General features: G+C 41.9%; 3 non-coding genes across 3 annotated transcripts in view; all 3 read left to right on the top strand.

The window, feature by feature from the left end:
* Positions 1–1,015: 1,015 nt before the first annotated feature.
* On the top strand, positions 1,016–3,185 carry LOC149092728 (small subunit ribosomal RNA). Its single transcript, XR_016200665.1, has one exon. It is a non-coding gene; the product is annotated as a small subunit ribosomal RNA (ribosomal RNA).
* Positions 3,186–3,672: 487 nt separating this feature from the next.
* Positions 3,673–3,827, top strand: LOC149092727 (5.8S ribosomal RNA). Its single transcript, XR_016200662.1, has one exon. It is a non-coding gene; the product is annotated as a 5.8S ribosomal RNA (ribosomal RNA).
* A 476-nt stretch (positions 3,828–4,303) lies between these two features.
* LOC149092726 (large subunit ribosomal RNA) overlaps positions 4,304–5,000 on the top strand; it is a 4,168-nt gene continuing 3,471 nt past the window's right edge. The window contains exon 1 of the ribosomal RNA XR_016200683.1: positions 4,304–5,000. This exon is cut by the window's right edge and continues 3,471 nt beyond it. This is a non-coding gene — a ribosomal RNA (large subunit ribosomal RNA).

Raw genomic sequence — 5,000 nt, 5'->3', positions numbered from 1 at the left:
CCAAATCTTTTGGACATTATCAGCATTAGGTCAACTAATGATTGCGTAATTTTGATCGAGTTCGTGCTGTTGGTACCAGAGGAAATCGCCTTTAATGGTTGAGCCCATAAAAGCAATGAGAATGTTCGAATTGGCGCGATTTTAGGCCACTTGCGTTTAGTAATTTAGGTCATTAATAAGCGCATGCGATAGTCGGCACTACTGGGATATTACCCCGAAAAACATGATCGCGATTGACCTTATGGTTCAAAAGTTATTGGGTGTCAAAAATAGACACGGACTTAGTCTAATTTTCAGAAAAAGAGGTTTTAGATCACAACCAGATTTATTGTGTTATATGTGGTGAGTGTAGTTGCTGAATTGAGAGAAGCAACCATCAGTAGTTGATGGGGAGGTAAGTGATTGTCTACGGTTATGGATAAGTCAATGCATCAAGCAGTGGTATGGTCCAGACTGTAGCTGTTCACGCATCTATTCCTGTTATTCTGTTGATGTTTGGTGGTTGAAGAGACGGGCCTGAATGGGTTTGGATCGTCAATCATCTTATCACCACACACTATTATACAAAGGTAGAGTACCTGCAAGACCTAAGGTCTTCCTTGGTACGACTGACAATATCTATGAGAGTTGGGCTTTAATGCTATCAGACTTCATATCTTGCATATATGTTCAAACTAGTCACTCAACAGAGTGAGCAGTATTAGTATTGAGCTCTGCTTGTGCAAAGCAGACCGCAGATTGATCCAAGAAATTGGTATCAAGCGGTTATAATACTATGCTGTTTAGTTGAATTGCAAACGTACCCAGCAATGGTTACTCCTGCTAGATGTGCTTGCACATTTTAGTGGAAGAAGATGGATTCTAAAGAGCTTTCTGCAGAATTATCTTAATGCACGACATAAATCTCGATACCTCGTTAAAGTTAGCATCCACTTGCTGGTTGTTAGCTGAGGATATCGTATTTATAGCTGCAAAAACAACTTGTTTAGCATTTTACTTTGCTAAAACATCAAGTTACCTGGTTGATCCTGCCAGTAGTCATATGCTTGTCTCAAAGATTAAGCCATGCATGTCTAAGTACATACTGTTTATAAAGTGAAACCGCGAATGGCTCATTAAATCAGTTACGGTTCCTCGGATATTCTTTTTTACATGGATAACTGTGGTAATTCTAGAGCTAATACATGAACAAGTGTTCCAACCTCAGCTTGCTGACGGAAGGATCGCATTTATTAGTACAAGACCAATGATTCTTATTCACCTAGAACCCTGTTCAGTGATTTCGGTCGCTGTCTAAGGACTAGCAGTGGGGATCTTAGCAACTTCGGTTGCATTTCTTGTGATGACTCTGAATAACTGAGCAAATCGTATGGCCTCTGAGCCGACGATGTATCCCTCAAGCAACTGCCTTATCAACTGTCGATGGTAGGTTATGCGCCTACCATGGTTGTAACGGGTAACGGGGAATTAGGGTTCGATTCCGGAGAGGGAGCCTGAGAAACGGCTACCACATCTAAGGAAGGCAGCAGGCGCGCAAATTACACAATCCCAGTACGGGGATGTAGTGACGAAAAATAACAATACGGGACTCTATTGAGGCCCCGTAATTGGAATGAGTACAATTTAAATCCTTTAACGAGGATCTATTGGAGGGCAAGTCTGGTGCCAGCAGCCGCGGTAATTCCAGCTCCAATAGCGTATATTAAAGTTGCTGCGGTTAAAAAGCTCGTAGTTGGATTTCAGTCGAACCTATGGGGTCCACTGATTAAAGGGTTAGATGGTGATGTTAGGTTTCTTGCTTGTGTCTACGGATGCTTGCTTGAACCTTCATTCCTCTTTCCTGGTGGTTACATTCATAGTGTTTAGACAGAAAATTGCTCGATATTTGCTATCAATGCTCTTTACCGAGTGTTGATTCAAGCGATCGAGACTTTTACCTTGAAAAAATCAGAGTGCTCAAAGCAGGCGTCCAAAACCTCGAAAGAGGTGCCTAAAAACGGTATGGTCAACCATCTATACGATGCGTACCACTACCTTAACTTGAATGATCTTGCATGGAATAATGGAATAGGACCTTGGTTCTATTTTGTTGGTCTTAAGAATCCAAGGTAATGATTAAGAGGGACAGACGGGGGCATTTGTATTGCGGCGCTAGAGGTGAAATTCTTGGACCGTCGCAAGACAAACTACAGCGAAAGCATTTGCCAAGAATGTTTTCATTAATCAAGAACGAAAGTTAGAGGTTCGAAGGCGATCAGATACCGCCCTAGTTCTAACCATAAACGATGCCAACCAGCGATCATTCTGAGTAACTAATTTCATGACTCGAATGGAAGCTTCCGGGAAACCAAAGTTTTTGGGTTCCGGGGGAAGTATGGTTGCAAAGCTGAAACTTAAAGGAATTGACGGAAGGGCACCACCAGGAGTGGAGCTTGCGGCTTAATTTGACTCAACACGGGAAAACTCACCCGGCCCGGACACTGAGAGGATTGACAGATTGAGAGCTCTTTCTTGATTCAGTGGGTGGTGGTGCATGGCCGTTCTTAGTTGGTGGAGTGATTTGTCTGGTTAATTCCGATAACGAACGAGACTCTAGCCTACTAAATAGACTTGCAGTTTACACTGCAGTACTCCCCCTTAGTCAACCTGTGGGTGGTAGTATCTCTTGATGGTTTCGGCTGTTGAGGGCTCTGCTGCTATTAGCCTACAGAATTGGCTAGGGTAAGGATGCTGTAGCACTGTAAGGACTTCTTAGAGGGACAAGCGGCGCTCGCAGCCGCACGAAACAGAGCAATAACAGGTCTGTGATGCCCTTAGATGTCCGGGGCCGCACGCGTGCTACACTGAAGTGGTCATCGTGCATACTGTTTCCTGCTCCGAAAGGAGTGGGTAACCGCTTGAACCCATTTCGTGATGGGGATTGGGCATTGTAATTATTGCCCATGAACGAGGAATTCCCAGTAAGCGTGAGTCATTAGCTTGCGTTGATTACGTCCCTGCCCTTTGTACACACCGCCCGTCGCTACTACCGATTGAATGATTTAGTGAGGACTTCGGACTGGTCAATCCAGACCATTGGGAAACTAGTGGTCGGATTGTGCTGGAAAGATGTTCAAACTTGATCATTTAGAGGAAGTAAAAGTCGTAACAAGGTTTCCGTAGGTGAACCTGCGGAAGGATCATTAACGTATTACCCTCTTATTATAAGAGAAATACAACCTTCAAACAATCAAACACTCTGCATAGTGATATTGTAGATGCTAATATGGTGAATGCAATTGAATTGTATTTGCATTAGAGTCGCAATTGTGAATGTTTATTGCAAACATTTAGCCATTGCAACATGATTCTAATTTGCATTACATTCGTTCATTCATACATCCATCTTTCATTATCCAATGCAACAAAGAGTGAGGGTTATCTAACGATAGCCATAATTTCTTTTGCAAAACAATTGTAGTTTATAATGAAAAGCCTGTCTTGCTACATACTTGGTACCTGATCAAGTCTTCAGCTTATGCTGACGGCAAGGTTTAAAGAAGGAAGTTTTACACTTCTTCGCCTAACTAAGTAAAGACAACTATGGTTTTTATAAACTGCATACAATTGTTTTCAAACCCTCTCAATGCAGATTTAGGATACTTATTAAAAGTCCCACGGTGGCAAAGATACATCTTCAAGCGGTGGATCACTCGAATTACCAATCGATGAAGAACGTAGCTAGCTACGATAATCGGTGCGAATTGCAGGACACGCCGAGCACTTGAGCTTCCAACGCACATTGCGGCTTTCGGGTCTTTTCCGAGGTCACATCTGTCTGAGAGTTGAGATGTAAAATAATCAACAAAACACTTGCATACTACCATATATGCATTGTTTTGAGAGGATTGTATATTTATATGCATGAATCTTGATGTTTTATTCCTTTTCTTAATTGCAATTCGTTGCAATTTAGTAAGGAGAATCTCAAATCTACTTGTTTCACATGATAAATTTTGTGTACAATGCATATTTCATCTCTGCAAGCAGTATATATGAATAGATACTAGCATGAGATTCTAAGGTTAGTCGCCTATCTGACGACGCTAAAGTCGTATTGCAGATAACTATGGTGATCAACTAACCTGTTAACTGATGAATCTTCTTGCACTTGTATAAATCGTACAAATAGTAGCTATTTCATTCTGTTAAAGCAGACCTAAGAAGTAATGCAAAGGCAAAATTTGTGCAAACATTAAAGTAGATTTACGTTGCTTGCTTGCAAACAACACAAATAAACATTAATCAACTTAATCAATATTTTTGATCTCAGATCAGGTGAGGTTACCCGCCGAATTTAAGCATATAATTCAGCGGAGGAAAAGAAATCAAATGAGATTCCCTGAGTAACGGCGAGTGAAAAGGGATGAGTCCGGCGCAAAGGTTTTCCATTGAAAGGTGGAAAGCGGTGCTGCGTAATGGCTAGAGTCACGATTATTTCAACTAAATCTGCAAGTCCCTCTGACAAGGGCCCTCTTCCCAGAGACGGTTCTAGGCCGGTGGCAGATCTTGGTTAATGGAATATCGATTACTGGCTTTAGTCGCGGATAGAGTCAGATTGCTTGAGAGTGCAATCCAAATTAGGAGGTAAACTCCTCCTAAGACTAAATACGATGGTAATATCGATAGCAAACAAGTACCGTGAGGGAAAGTTGCAAAGTACTTTGAAGAGAGAGTTCAAAAGGACGTGAAACCGCTTGTAGAGAAACGGATAGAACCACGAAGTGTAGCTGAGAGGAGAACTCAGCTCCTCTTGTGTATTGTTGCCTTTTTCTATTCAGTGCTAAGAATGCTTTACAGCGTTCCAAGATCAGTAGGTTAAGGGGTAACTTTTAGCCTGCCCTTGGATCTTGGTATTGATAGGAGGAGTGCAATATGTGCATGAGGAGTGCATTTTCTCAACTCTCGTGCTCAAACCACGACCAATGTGAAGGAGAGTGCAAAACTCTTGTTCAAGTGAT

Source organism: Tetranychus urticae, unplaced genomic scaffold (assembly GCF_039701765.1).
Source record: "Tetranychus urticae isolate SD_2017Ah unplaced genomic scaffold, NJAU_TeUrti_SD_1.0 Scaffold_6, whole genome shotgun sequence".
Classification (NCBI taxonomy): Eukaryota; Metazoa; Arthropoda; class Arachnida; order Trombidiformes; family Tetranychidae; genus Tetranychus; species Tetranychus urticae.
This window is presented reverse-complemented; position numbering and strand designations above follow the sequence as displayed.